This window comes from Pseudophryne corroboree, chromosome 9 (assembly GCF_028390025.1).
Source record: "Pseudophryne corroboree isolate aPseCor3 chromosome 9, aPseCor3.hap2, whole genome shotgun sequence".
In the NCBI taxonomy this organism is placed as follows: Eukaryota; Metazoa; Chordata; class Amphibia; order Anura; family Myobatrachidae; genus Pseudophryne; species Pseudophryne corroboree.
In genome coordinates this window covers 109,334,221-109,350,004 of record NC_086452.1, presented here as the reverse complement: position 1 = coordinate 109,350,004, position 15,784 = coordinate 109,334,221, and the positions used below count along the sequence as shown (strand labels likewise).

The following is a 15,784-nucleotide window of genomic DNA, read 5'->3' as shown; positions in this document are numbered from 1 at the left end:
AACATGTGCAGACGCTTAAATCACAGAGGAACCCTATCCCGGCCATTGCACAACAGGCGTAAACACGTTTCATGCAGCTAAACTGCCTTTGCTATTGCGTAAACTGTTTACAAAGGCTTTTATATACCTAGAAACCCTATAAAATGCATTTCAGGCCAAATTTAAAAAACTAAGAATGCATTCCGTTTATAAAGGTGCCATCACTACCAATGTGGGACGGATAATAGATATACAGGTACATCACCTTTAGCTAATAAGAGAAGCCCTCAGAATCTAAAATTCATAAATTAAACACAGGAATAGCAAAATTTAAAAATCGAAAACCACCCATTCCCTTAACAGCCCCCATTCTCTCCCCAAACACCCCCCCCCCCCCCCCCCCCCACACACAAAAAAAAATCTCTTTGTAGCTTAGCATTCCCTGGCACGCCTTTATGGTTGGATAGCCTGGCAGCAAATCAGAGTGAATCTTGCTCATTTTGATACCCTGCCAAAGTGACCTCACTAAGGAGTGGCCAGGTCTCACTATGACTGTGAAGGTGGGCACTAGGGTCCTGAGATCATACAAATACCACCGCTATGGATCACTGATTCAGCACAGCCTGGACTACACTGCATGAGTCAGGCATTCGCTGGGGAAGTCTATCACATATCACACTGTGTTGTCTGTTATTTAAGCCAAATCTCCCAACTACAATTACATATAATAATATCTACAATTGACTTACCAAGCGATAGTCTTCTGTATTCTGCAAACATGATGTCTCTCTGTGTTGTAGACTGTTGGCTGTAACATAGAATTACTCTTGTAATACGTTTTATTAATTAGGTCACTGGACTTGAACATGTAAATTGCTGCCTAATAGCGAATACAGGATTGCTCCATAATTGCAGTTGTGTAGGTGTGTATTTAAAATACAGTTTGTTCTTGAATACACACGGAATGGCCATTTGCGAGTTCATTTTTTCTAAATGAAATGCTGGCTTACCATTAAGATGAATTAATGGATCGAAATGTCCCTTGAAAATATTTCATGGGGTGATTTTACTACAAAGAATGCAGTGCAACTACTGAGCAGAGGGGGAGGCGATAACGAGATCGCCTGTCAGGATTCCGGCTTTTCTCCCTCTGTGGGTGTCCGCGACACCCATAGAGGGAGAATATAACCTGAGCGCAGCGAGCCACTGTTCCCGCACTGTGGCGGGCGCAGAGAGCCTGCAAGGTGCTTTCTAGCGCACGCCCTGCTGCCGGCATACTGGTGGCCCGGATCCCGCCGTCGGCCATTCATATGTATTCCAGCAGAGGTAACAAGGTAGGTTTTCATTTTTGAGAGTGAGCGAGCGAGCAAGGGGGGACGAGAGAGAGAGAGAGAGAGAGAGAGAGAGAGAGAGAGAGAGAGAGAGAGAGAGAGAGAGAGAGAGAAACATTTACATATCGCCTCATATAAAGGGACAGCGATATGGCGTGATAAAACGTTTAAATCCCCCACAGAGAGAACAAGAAGTAACTACAGTGAAAGGGACAGAGAATATATCTATAATACTATATTACACTAATTATATATATTATACACACACACACAATTCTCCAAAAAACCTAATTATATATTTTAAAATACAAGAACCTACCGTGCAATGTGATATTGGAGGAGAGTGCTGCATTTCCCAGTGAGTCGGGTTTGTTTGCAGCACATTACAAAGAGAAGTGGCAGAGAGATCTGTCATTAACATTTCGGCTGCCAGAAACTGCTCTGGCCTTGGACAGCCTCTTATCTTTCAGCTTTTCTTGCCTTCTCTAAACAAAGCTGGGGAGTTTCAGAACAGAACATATGTCCTGTGTATTAGGGACTAACCAGAGTCCGCTTCCAGCAAGTAACATTACTGGCTGGCAGCCATGGGGCAGAACTACAACACAAATACTAGGAAAACATTAATACTGACATACTATATTATAGGAAAATGCAATAATAAAATGTGCTTTTGAAAAATGCTAATACTGCAAAAACAGATCTATAGTGAGATCATGAACTACACGACGTTTCTAAAAATTTTAGATAAATAAAACCCAACTGTATTAAGTTATAACATTTTTGCCATCCTAATCATGAGTCGGGTGGTACAGTGGTTAGCGTTGCTGCCTCACAGCGCTGCGTTATGAGTTCAGTCAGGGTTCTGCCGGAGTTAGGTTTGTATATTTGGTAGGTTCCCTCCAGAATGACAGGAGTTAGAGCCCTTTTTCCATCGCTGACTTTACAGAGCACTTAGCTTATTAACCTACAGTATATTTCATCTCAAACTGACAAATCAATAACCAGTGACTATATGGTACATTGGATGATTGTAAACTACGATGTGCAGAAGACAATGAGAATTACATGCGTTTCCTGTAACGCAGATTGGAGTACTAGATAATTCACAGGGAAGTAGCTTTTCACAGGCTACAGCAATTTACCGCGTGGGGAAATGGATTAGAGAGGCAATTAAACCTCAATTGTAAGCAGGTTAGTCATGACTTTATATGATTTACAAATATATGTGTTAAAGGTTTTATATCATGGCAGAATTTTAAATATTTGGAAGTCTAATCCTCAAGGCTAGCTAAGTGCAAGCCGTTGTCCTCTGGACTTTTACATTGTTTGCTGTATGGATCCCTGCAGTGTCAACTAAAAAACTTATAAGAGGCGATTCAATTGTTTGCGGAGCCCCCACTGGGCATCTAAATTAATGGGCGGCCGACAGAGCAATTTAATTGTTTATCCATTTGGGCACCCAATAGTATTGAAACGCCTAAAAGCAAAAGGGTTTAGCCACGCAAAGCCGCTAAACCCATCTAAAGAAATGGTTAGGCTGCCCAAACAGCTGTATGGCCCCCCCAAAGCACAGACTTTTCACACATTTCTTGCGCACCTCAGGAGGCTGAGAAAAGAAATGTCTCCCCTGTGGCTAACAGGCACCTAAAAGGAGCAACAATTGAATTGCTCCATTTTGCGCCCCCTAATGGCAGCCGTGTGGGGATTGCTGTTACTTACCTATGTAATCCGCTATGGTCTGTCCCATTTATCTGTGGTGGCTTCTCACTGTTCCTTCTGCTCATCCCTCTCTGAAGTTATATGCAGCCTTAAGTGTTGCTAACCATTTAGAATCATGACACGATAAAGAACAAAGATGAAATGTATGAGTGGCTTCAGCTCAGCCAGTGTAGAACGTAAAGGTCTGCAGGCCAATCACTAACACACGCAGCCAAATAAAATAACGTAAAGGGCCACAGACTGTGCATCAAGAGGGCGCTTATAATATTAGTGTTGCAACCATGTTTGCAGCACTTGATAAAAAAAAATTGGATACATAATCACTAATGTAATCTTTAGCTGCTTAGTTGTTAGAACAATATAAATTATAGCAAATTCTCACAAATACGAACGGCTTTTTAGAAGAGATGGCAAATATTTTAGCAAGCCTAAATACTGGTTCCTGCCATTAAAAGGGTTAACAAGCGCTAAGGAGCGTTCGATATTTGATTTTCATGTCTTGTGTTTTAGGCAACTGAGAGCAACACTGCACAAAGTTATGTAATACATAACAAACATTGGGAACAGAGTACTTAGGACAGTTATGTGCAATATGCGGCTCTAAATCCATATGTGGCCCCACCTGCTTCCTACTGCTTTGTAGACAGATTTATTTGTTATACACTACTTTATAACACTTGTTAGAAATGCCTATGAATGGTATTACAGATAGGTAACTTTTTGATAAAATATATTGCTTTAACTTATGCAGAGGGGCCACACATGACTGGCTTACAGTCTCCATGGGGGCGATTCAAATGTTTTTCCGCCAGCCGTGTCTAAACCCTGTCTCTTTGGGTGCGTGAAAAGTGATGGCTGTCCAATCAGAGCAAGAACTGAATAGCTCCGACAGTCGCCCATTACTTTGGACATCTTTTAAAAGAATTAAACCCCCCACCGTATGTCATTCTTTGATAAGGCAGTCATTCAGTTATTCCCTTCTTCAGGCTAAAAGCTCTTTACTAAAGATTATTGAAAGGCTGGACATACTGTATCCCGGTCCCCATCTGCAGACAAAAAGAGCAGTTATAGCACCAACATTTAGTGCATCCAGGTAAAACTCTTATCTATTATTATCTTAGTCAAAAGTGCTCTCAGAGACCTATTTATTGGAAGAAAAAAAGAAAAGAAAAGGAAAAAAAAAAAAAAAAGAGTATGCCTACCACACCCCACCTTTTAAGCACAGTTAAACGGTGATCTCTGCAGGAGGGATATGACTTGACTGCTGACTTCCAGTTCAGAAACCATCACTTGAGGGCAAACAAAAAGTTTGTAAGCACAATAAAAGGTTCCGGTGAACTTGCCTGAAGCCCTAGTCACCAGTCTCAAAATAGATGACTGGTGACCTGAGCAGGACACAAACTATTCAGTCATGGGGTAAAACTGGAAAAATGGAATGTAGGTGTGTGTTATGTTAATGCTACATGTGCCATACACAAAGATTTATCTGCCAGATCTGGCTGGTTGAAATGAAAACCTGGTAATGGATGAGAGCAAATGACAATTGACCATTTGTTTCTAAATGCCGAAAAACCGACGAAAAGGTCGTTCAGACAATTTGGTTAAATCAAATGTATTTAACCAATTTGTCTGATTGACCATTTTTGTCTGTTTTACAGTGCTTGGGAGTAATTGGTAATTGTCATTTGACCTCATCCATTACCAGATTTTGATTCCAACCAGCCAGATTGGACAGATAAATCTTTATGTGTATGGCCATGTTAAGTAAACCTAATTGCTCACTAGACACTTGTGTGTCAGTACTCTTCAAAAGGTATGTACACATGGTGAGATCCTTGATATGCCCAATTTTCCTTATGCGATTTTCCTTGAACTCCCCCAGAGCCCAGATAGACAAAATCGAAAGTACACAGATAGTAAAAATTCGTGCTATGTATGATTTTGACTTAGTGCCAATTTTTACTATACTTTGGGGGTCAATTCTATTCTCCGACAGTTGAATAGCGCCGGGAATTAGCTCCCGACGCTATTCAATTCAGCTCCAGTTAAGTCGGCGATGGCCCGTTCGACGACTAAACAGGTTGAATTGTCAGGAGAACGGGCATTCTCCGACTTAACTCCCCGACGCGAGGCCAATTCCCGACAGAATCAGCCTCGCGGCAGCACTTTTGTCGGATTTCTTCTCTCATCCCCCGGGGATGAGAGAAGAATTCCCGACAATTGAGTGTCACTCGTCGCTGTATTGAATAGCGCCGGGAGCAAATTCCCGGCGCTATTCAACTGTCGGAGAATAGAATTGACCCCTTTGTACTCGACAGCACACTAGATAGTCCAGATAGACTTGCCTGCACAGCCTATCTAGCCTTGCGATACTGACCCCACGGGAGTGCACACTGGGATCGAATCGGTATCACAAGCTGCCTAACACCTTGAGATATGCACTAACTTTCCTTAAGATTTTGACTATATAGTCAAAATCTTACAGATTTATCTCACCGTGTGTACACACCTTAAGACTACAAAAAAATTAAAAGGAGGGTATTCTCAGTCACAGATGCATTGTGTCTTATTAGTTACTAAGAACTTCTTAAATTGGATACACACTTAAGATTATCTGTCCAATCTGGCTGGTTGGAACAAAAATCTGGTAATGTCTGGGAGCAAATTAAGATCAACCATTTGCTCATATAATAAGGAAAATGGGCAAAAACAGTTATTCGGATAAAGTAATTAAATGGAACGGATTTAACCAATTTGTCCGAATGACCATTTTTGGAAATTTTCAGTGTTTTGTCAATTGTCATTTGCTTCCATACATTACCAGATTTTCATTCTAACCAGAAAGATTGGACAGATAAACTAAAGCTGGATACACACCTAGATTAAGAGCAGGATATCATAGCTAACAGCTACTATTGTCAGACTGACAGTGATTCTAGTCATCTAACAATAGAACAATGGGAGAATATTACCATCTAATCAGCACACGAAGCACAATCATCTATGAAGGCTAACCACCATAGATCCATATAGATGTAGGAGTCTATTTTTGTACTGCAGAATTTGTGAAGAGCTACAGACTTCAGAACGGACTAGCCAGGTACAAATATAGGAACATTTAGATATTATGACGCAAAGTCGAGACAGATAGGTCACAGCTTTGTACGAATCTGAGAAGTGAACCTTGGGTCACGGTATTCCGCTATGAGGATTAAAATAATGCTGTCTAAAACCAGTGTCTATTTATCAACATTAATCTTAGGGTCCCAAATGACCCAAGACCATCTGTGCACATAGACACCAGACACCCTCATCTGCAAGGACAGAAGGTCTCTCCAAACTGTAATTTCGCTGACAAATGGTGACCTGTAAAATCAACTGAACATAGAAAAATAGTGACAGGAACAGGTGTTTACTACTGAAACTGTTGTTCCTAATGATAACGTTGTACCCAAAACACTCTTTCACTATATTAGATCTTCATACAAACGATATATAAGCATTTTGTAGACTGTATATGAAAGTGTGATTACCATGTACACTCAATAAATGCACATTTAAGAAAAACTAAAGAGACAACACAGAAGGACCGAGCAGATAAAGAAACAGTGCAAAAACCCAAAGGGGTCAGCGCTCAGTTAGATAATAGTCCCAATCCATGGCTCACATGACAAAACCACATTCTGAAATAGACCCTGGCCCATCAAGGGGTGTGGTAGAGGAGATAAACAAAACTTGCTGACCCTATCAACACAAAAGGAGTGTGGGGGCAGAATACAATGGACATAGCACATTTTAGAGCCCTCTTATACCACAGGCACGGAACACTCAAATAATGACGTCTAAATAAGTGTAATATTAAATATAAAAAGTTTTTATTCCACAATATATATTATTTTCCATTTAACAGTAAAGGACAACAAAAGCAGCTATAAAAAATGACACTTTAAAAAATAATACAAAATGATGGGATGGGGACCAACTGGTGGCGCAAATTGTACAATGGGAAAAGGTGATTACCTATATACCGCTGATACTATGCAATGTCCTTATGTTTCAAAGAAAGTTCAAAGTTCCGGGAGATCCCGGAAAAACTTCTCATTAGTGTCCAAGACCAAGTAGTACCATGTAAGAAAACACAAATGATATATTCTAGTTCAGAAAAACATCCAAATGGAGATAATATTCAATGTGAAAACTTCTTCCCGGATTCCTTGTATGAAGGTGTCTATGGGAGGTGGTACTAGCCGTACAGGTTCACCTCGGTGCGGAAGGTAATATCAGTTCCTCACATGTATACTTACTTAAAATACTTGTAAACAAACTTATAAGGGTTTCTTTAGAATTCTGGACATAGGAGCTAGATATCACACAGTCGTCAAAATGGTAGCTCACATTTAGGCTTACTTCAACAGATGTTGCTCTTCCATATAACGGTTTCTTTACAGGTTACTGTTCCTGTTGTCCTCAAATGTTTCCTCGCTTCATGATGTGCTCGGTATAAAGCATACAAACGAGGGGACGTGTGAGGATAGGTACAAAATTTATTATAAAACGATGATAAAAATTATTTCCAAAAATAACACAGAAAATAGGATCCCCACAGGGAAAACCAGAAAACCAAGATCTGATAAATCACAGTCAGACAGTGAGAAAAGATGGTACCCCGGGGAGTCTCACCGCTTTCTGGCTGGAAAACTGGTTACTGTGGTGATCCAATCTGCCACATGCTTCCCACCAACGCGTTTCAACTATAAGTCTTTCTCAATGACCTTGAGAAAGACTTATAGTTGAAACGCGTTGGTGGGAGCATGTGGCAGATTGGATCACCACAGTAACCAGTTTTCCAGCCAGAAAGCGGTGAGACTCCCCGGGGTACCATCTTTTCTCACTGTCTGACTGTGATTTATCAGATCTTGGTTTTCTGGTTTTCCCTGTGGGGATCCTATTTTCTGTGTTATTTTTGGAAATAATTTTTATCATCGTTTTATAATACATTTTGTACCTATCCTCACACGTCCCCTCGTTTGTATGCTTTATACCGAGCACATCATGAAGCGAGGAGACATTTGAGGACAACAGGAACAGTAACCTGTAAAGAAACAGTTATATGGAAGAGCAACATCTGTTGAAGTAAGCCTAAATGTGAGCTACCATTTTGACGACTGTGTGATATCTAGCTCCTATGTCCAGAATTCTAAAGAAACCCTTATAAGTTTGTTTACAAGTATTTTAAGTAAGCATACATGTGAGGAACTGATATTACCTTCCGCACCGAGGTGAACCTGTACGGCTAGTACCACCTCCCATAGACACCTTCATACAAGGAATCCGGGAAGAAGTTTTCACATTGAATATTATCTCCATTTGGATGTTTTTCTGAACTAGAATATATCATTTGTGTTTTCTTACATGGTACTACTTGGTCTTGGACACTAATGAGAAGTTTTTCCGGGATCTCCTGGAACTTTGAACTTTCTTTGAAACATAAGGACATTGCATAGTATCAGCGGTATATAGGTAATCACCTTTTCCCATTGTACAATTTGCGCCACCAGTTGGTCCCCATCCCATCATTTTGTATTGTGTATGCTTGTAGGTGTGTAAGGTGACACATCAGGGTATAGGCACCACTAAAGGCAGCAAATAGAGTGCGCAGGTTTTTACCTTAAATTCTTATTCACTTTAAAAAATAATGCAACAGTTGTACGGAGAACAACTTTATTTAACAAACAAAATAGTAAATAGTTGTAAATCAAGAAAAATAAAATGCAAATAGGACATGTAAGGAACAGATGCGGAAATGTAAAATAATAAACAATTTGGGTAGCACTTTCTTCCAGGTGGAGCAATGTAATACATCAGTGGTTCTCAAACTGTGTGCCTTGGCACCCAGGGGTGCCGCAGGACACATGCAGGGGTGCCGCAGGACACATGCAGGGGTGCCGCAGGACACATGCAGGGGTGCCGCAGGACACATGCAGGGGTGCCGCAGGACACATGCAGGGGTGCATTGGATTGGTGGTCCATGACCAATTCAAATTATTTATGGTTAATGCAATAGGCAAAACCAGTGCAGGTGGTGACCAATATAAAATATAGGAACACAGAAGTAAATCTTATCCCTCACCACACTGAACCTTAGGGTGACATATAAAAAACACAATTTACTTCATTTGTCTTTCTAAATTTCTCAACGGGAAACTTTTGGCCTAGGGGAGGCGTGAAAAAAAAATCTGATACTCTAGGGCGCCGTGATTCAAAAAAGTTTGGGAGCCACTGCTCTACATGATGTGCCTTCAAATTCCTTTAACATCACTATCATTTTACTATTACCAGTTTCACATTCTCGGTTTAAATGAAATATCTAAATAGATGAAACACTTATAGAAGTAGACAATACTGAGTATATTACCTGTGCTTACATTTTCTTTATATATTGCACAAAGTACGCCTAGAGTTGCACTTTGCAGATATTGGGCCTAATTCAGAGTTGATCGCAGTAGCAAATTTGTTAGCAATTGGGCAAAACCATGGGGGTCATTCCGAGTTGTTCGCTCGCAAGCTGCTTTTAGCAGCATTGCACACGCTAAGCCGCCGCCTACTGGGAGTGAATCTTAGCTTATCAAAATTGCGAACGAAAGATTAGCAGAATTGCGAAAATACATCTCTGTGCAGTTTCTGAGTAGCTCGAGACTTACTCGGCATCTGCGATCAGTTCAGTGCTTGTCGTACCTGGTTTGAGGTCACAAACACACCCAGCGTTCGCCCAGACACTTCTCCGTTTCTCCAGCCACTCCCGCGTTTTTCCCAGAAACGGTAGCGTTTTTTCACACACTCCCATAAAACGGCCAGTTTCCGCCCAGAAACACCCACTTCCTGTCAATCACATTACGATCAGCAGAACGAAGAAAAAAACGTGAGTAAAATTCCTAACTGCATAGCAAATTTATTTGGCGCAGTCGCACTGCGGACATTGCGCATGCGCACTAAGCGGAAAATCGCTGCGATGCGAAAAAATTAACCGAGCGAACAACTCGGAATGACCCCCCATGTGCACTGCGGGGAGGGGGGGCAGATATAACATGTGCAGAGAGAGAGTTAAGGCCCATACACACATGCCGACAAAATGAGCGACGTCGCTCGTTTTCCCCCTCCCTGAGCGACGTCGCTCATTTTGTCGGCAAGTGTGTATGCAGCCAGCGACGACCGATGCACGGCCCCGCGGGTCAGCAACGATAGTCGCTGTTGGCAGTGCATGCATGCAGTATCTGGACTGTCATCCAGGACCTGCATGCTCGGCTGGCGGAGGCGTGACGTCACTGAGCGATAATATCGCTCAGTGTGTACAGTCGGCCGGCCCGGGAGGGGAAACATTAGACGACGTCGCTCACGGAGCGACATCATCTAATGTGTATGGACCTTAAGATTTGGGTGGAGTGTGTTCAAACTGAAATCTAAATTGCAGTGTAAAAATAAAGCAGACAGTATTTACCCTGCACAGAAACAATTTAACTCACCCATATGTAACTCTCTCTGCAAAGGTTATATCTGCCCCCAAATGCAGTGCACGTGGTTTTGCCTAACTGCTAACAAATTTGCTGCAACAATCAACTCTGAATTACCCCCACAGTGCAAGTGGAAGGAGCAAAAATGTGTCCAATTAGGGAAAGGATTGGTCTTATAGAACACCCTTTTATTGGGTGGGAATGCTGTTTGTCCAACCAGAAATCTAGTAATACCTCCCTAAATGTGCCATTTCTACCAAACTACCAACAAAATAAAGCGTCATCCCACACGAGCCGCCCAACTTATCAGTAAGCAAGTGAAAACTGTTGCACAGTGCTATTTTGTTCAGCCTCTTAAACTTGCGTAAAATTGTAACATAAAAGCGCAATGGATGTACTTTAACATATGCAACAGGCTTTTCAAAACTCTGAAAAAGAAGAAAAGCAAAGAAACAGCAAAGCACCCACTGAGGGTTAAATCAGGAAATGTAATGAAATATGGTGGTAAAAAAAAATTCTGAAAGGAGTGCAAAACAAGCAATATCGTTCCATATATACAAAGTAATCACCAACCAGTAGCAGTCCAGAAAAACACAAGGATAAAAGCATCAAGTTCATATAACAAACAAGTTACACGAAAAGAACTACATGCATTGTATAAAACTGACAAAATACTTAAAAGCTCACCTGTACTGAAAGGCACAGGGGCATTAGTCTAAGAACTGCCATAGGCAGAAACCTCAGGAAGTCACTGTTGAGAAACAATCGACATGGGTGGTGCTGAACATTAACTTTCTACAACAATGACACTATCTGACCTGTGATGATTCACATTGCACTATCATCAACCCTAGAACTCCAGGAGGCAGAAATGCACAACCTCTCAGCATTTGTTGCAGGTAGAGGGCAATCTGTGACTGCACAGCTGTTGTGTATCTAAAAGTTCCACTTCACCTGTTTCTCTGGCATGTTGGGACTTGGAGTCTGGTACACCGGGGCCCATAATCGCATAGGCCTAGCATGCTGGGGCTGGTAGCCAAATAAGCTTGGCATGCTAGTTTTTGTAGCCGCACAAGCCGAGCACACCAAGCAGCATAAGCCTGGCACACTAGCACCTTCTGCCGCACAAGCCTGGCAAGCTGGGACCTGTTGTCCCACAAGCCTGGCACGCTGGGACCTGTAGTTGCACAAGCCTGGCACATGTAGTGGCGCAAGCCTGGCACGCTGGGACCTGTAGTGGCGCAAGCCTGGCACGCTGGGACCTGTAGTGGCGCAAGCCTGGCACGCTGGGACCTGTAGTGGCGCAAGCCTGGCACGCTGGGACCTGTAGTGGCGCAAGCCTGGCACGCTGGGACCTGTAGTGGCGCAAGCCTGGCACGCTGGGACCTGTAGTCGCGCAAGCCTGGCACATGTAGTGGCGCAAGCCCGGCATGCTGGGACCTGTAGTGGCGCAAGCCCGGCACGCTGGGACCTGTAGTGGCGCAAGCCCGGCACGCTGGGACCTGTAGTGGCGCAAGCCCGGCACGCTGGGACCTGTAGTGGCGCAAGCCCGGCACGCTGGGACCTGTAGTGGCGCAAGCCCGGCACGCTGGGACCTGTAGTGGAGCAAGCCCGGCACGCTGGGACCTGTAGTGGAGCAAGCCTGGCACGCTGGGACCTGTAGTGGAGCAAGCCTGGCACGCTGGGACCTGTAGTGGCGCAAGCCTGGTGTAGTCACGCAAACCTGGCACATGTAGCTGCATAAGCCTAGAATGCTGGGACCGGTAGTCGCGCAAGCCTGGCACATGTAGCTGCATAAGCCTGGCACGCTGGCACTTGTAGTTGCACAACAGCTGTAATAAGAGAGTCCAAATAATCGTTCCACTGACAGCAACCTGCACTGAAGTCAGCCCGGGGCAGGTGGGACCATTTGGGCTTGCACTGTAAAGTGAAGACAGCTGAAGACATGGCCCCATCTGTGCCACATTGCCCCCATACATCCATGCCCGCATACAATGGAGAGCACATCACACTATCATCCCAGAGAGCAAGAGAAGCGGCCCCGGAGAACAGACACCAAGCCCACTCCCCAGTTACCTGTACGAAGCGAGCTCTGGCTCCTCTGCCCGGTGTGAGCGCCGCTCCCCGGAGCTCGGGGCCGTTGTTCTGTCCGTTCCTCTCTTCTCTCATTCACAGCAGCACGCCGGCACAGCACCGTGCGCGCCCCCGCCAGACCAGCCTGCCAAGCTGCTGCTGCTGGAGGAGGAGGGCGGGGCCTGAGTGTGTATGTACCGGGAGTGTGACGTGCGTGCGCGCTTCCGCCTGCTGCTAGGCTCCCACAGTAGGAGGAGTCCGGTGAGAAAGTTCAAGCGTTAATTGCATGCAGGGGCGCGGCATGAACAGAGACACACCTATAGGGGGCGTGGTTATGCGAGTAATTGGGTGCGATATTTTGTAACACTATAATCTCCACGCGTGAGAGAGAGAGCACACACATTAACCCATTCATGGACGCGGGCGCGTAAAATAGACTATTGTATTAATGAAAGTAAATGTATGGTATCAGGCTCCAACTGAACCTTTTTTGGCAGATACAGTACCTTTTCTCTTACGTCCTAGAGGATGCTGGAGACTCCGTAAGGACCATGGGGTATAGACGGGCTCCGCAGGAGATAGGGCACCTAAAAAGAACTTTGACTATGGGTGTGCACTGGCTCCTCCCTCTATGCCCCTCCTCCAGACCTCAGTTAGATTCTGTGCCCAGAGGAGAATTGGTGCACTGCAGAGAGCTCTCCAGAGTTTTCTGTTTTAAAAGAATTTTGTTAGGTTTTTTATTTTCAGGGAGTCCTGTTGGCAACAGGCTCCCTGCATCGTGGGACTGAGGAGAGAGAAGCAGGGCTGGCTTTACGGTTGGGCTCTGTTTCTAGGCTACTGGACACCATTAGCTCCAGAGGGTGTCGGAACACAGGTCTCACCTGGGGTTCGTCCCGGAGCTGCGCCGCCGTCCTCCTCACAGATGCCGAACATAGAAGCCGGGTGAGTATGAGAAGGCAGAAGACATCAGGCGGCAGAAGACATCAGATCTTCATGAGGTAAGGCGCGCCATTGCTCCCACTATACACACACAGAGCAGCACTGAAGGGTGCAGGGCGCTGGGGGGGGCGCCCGGGGGGCGCCCTGGGCAGCAATATTCCTCACTTTTGGGCATGTTAAAATGGATTAGGCTGCGGAGGCAGTAAATCCAAGAATCCCCCGCCATTTTAATAAAAAAAAGCACTGGGACCGAAGCCCGCCGTCGGGTGGGCGGGGCTTGATCCTCAGCACTAACCAGCGCCATTTTCTCCACAGAAGCTGCATGCTGAACGCTGGCTCCCTGGTCTCTCTCCTGCTGAACTTCACAGGCTGGAAAAAAGAGGAGGGGGGCACATTGGCGACGCAGTGAGTGGGAATTGGAATATTATTATATAAAAAAGCGCTGTCTGGTCATATTTTTCCACAGTGTTATTAAGCGCTGGGTGTGTACTGGCATACTCTCTCTCTGGGCCAGATGTACTAAGCTTGAAAAGTGATAAATATCACTGTGATAAAGCACCAGCTAATCGGCTCCTAACTGTCATTTTTCAAACACAGCCTGTGACATGGCAGTTAGGAGCCGACTGGCTGGTGCTTTATCACAGTGATATTTATCACTTTTCAGGCTTAGTACATCTCCCCCTCTGTCTCTCCTAAGGGCCTGGTTGGGGTTTTGTCCCCTTGTAGATTAATCCCTGTGTGTGTGGGGTGTCGGTACGTGGTGTCGACATGTCTGAAGCGGAAGGCTTCTCCAAGGAGGAGGTGGAGCACATGAGTAGTGTGTCCCAGTCGGTTGTGCCGACTCCGGAATGGATGGACATGTGGCATATTTTGAATGCAAGTGTGGCATCTTTACATAAAAGGCTTGATAAGGCTGAATTAGGGGGGACATCAGGGGGTCAATCTTCGGATTGGACCGACTCACAGGGCCCGTCGGGGTCTCAAAAGCGTCCCTTAACACAAGACACTACTACCGACACGGATTCCATTCAGTGTATGATTGTGGCAATAAGGGATGTGTTGCATATTGAGGATGAACCCTCGGACCCCGACACAAGGGTACACATGTTTAAGGAAAAGAAACAGATTATTAATTTTCCCACATCTCATGAATTAAATGATTTCTTTGGAAAAGCTTGGGAGACTCCGGAAAAGAGACCGCAGATCCCCAAAAGAATTTATATGGCATACCCTTTCCCTAAGCAGGACAGGGAGATTTGGGAATCACCCCCCACTGTGGACAAGGCCCTGACGCGCTTGTCCAAGAAGGTGGCGCTACCGTCTCCTGACACAGCAGCCCTTAAGGACCCTGCAGATCGCAGGCAAGAAACTACCTTAAAGTGTATTTATTCTCATACGGGTGCTGTGCTAAGACCGACAATTGCGTCGGCATGGGTGTGTAGCGCAATTGCAGCTTGGACAGATGAGCTGACAGATCAATTTGAAAATATGGATAAGGATACTATATTTTTAACTCTAGCCCATATTAAAGACGCAGTCTTATTTATGAGGGATGCTCAAAGGGACATTGGACTGCTAGCTTCTAGGGCCAATGCCGAGAAGATCCTTATGGACTCGCCAATGGACGGGTGATGCGGATTCCAAAAAACATATGGAAGTACTACCCTATAAGGGTGAGGTATTGTTTGGGGATGCAAAAAACAGATTATTAATTTTCCCACATCTCATGAATGAAATGATTTATTTGGAAAAGCTTGGGAGACTCCGGAAAAGAGACCGCAGATCCCCAAAAGAATTTATATGGCATACCCTTTCCCTAAGCAGGACAGGGAGATTTGGGAATCACCCCCCACTGTGGACAAGGCCCTGACGCGCTTGTCCAAGAAGGTGGCGCTACCGTCTCCTGACACAGCGGCCCTTAAGGACCCTGCAGATCGCAGGCAAGAAACTACCTTAAAGTGTATTTATTCTCATACGGGTGCTGTGCTAAGACCGACAATTGCGTCGGCATGGGTGTGTAGCGCAATTGCAGCTTGGACAGATGAGCTGACAGATCAATTTGAAAATATGGATAAGAATACTATATTTTTAACTCTAGCCCATATTAAAGACGCAGTCTTATTTATGAGGGATGCTCAAAGGGACATTGGACTGCTAGCTTCTAGGGCCAATGCCATGTCTATCTCGGCGAGAAGATCCTTATGGACTCGCCAATGGACGGGTGATGCGGATTCC

At 44.6% G+C, this 15,784-nt stretch overlaps 1 protein-coding gene across 13 annotated transcripts in view; it reads right to left on the bottom strand.

The window, feature by feature from the left end:
• The window catches only part of RALGPS2 (Ral GEF with PH domain and SH3 binding motif 2), a 359,193-nt gene extending 346,332 nt beyond the window's left edge, over positions 1–12,861 (bottom strand). For 4 of the 13 annotated variants that reach the window (XM_063939731.1, XM_063939736.1, XM_063939734.1 and 1 more), the window contains exon 1: positions 12,614–12,861. The gene's annotated coding sequence lies outside the window, so the exon portion shown is untranslated. Of the gene's footprint in view, positions 1–728; positions 788–1,629; positions 1,688–12,613 lie in introns of those variants that run through there. The other 9 variants (XM_063939737.1, XM_063939741.1, XM_063939735.1 and 6 more) reach the window with 4 other exon arrangements.
• Positions 12,862–15,784: the final 2,923 nt, after the last annotated feature.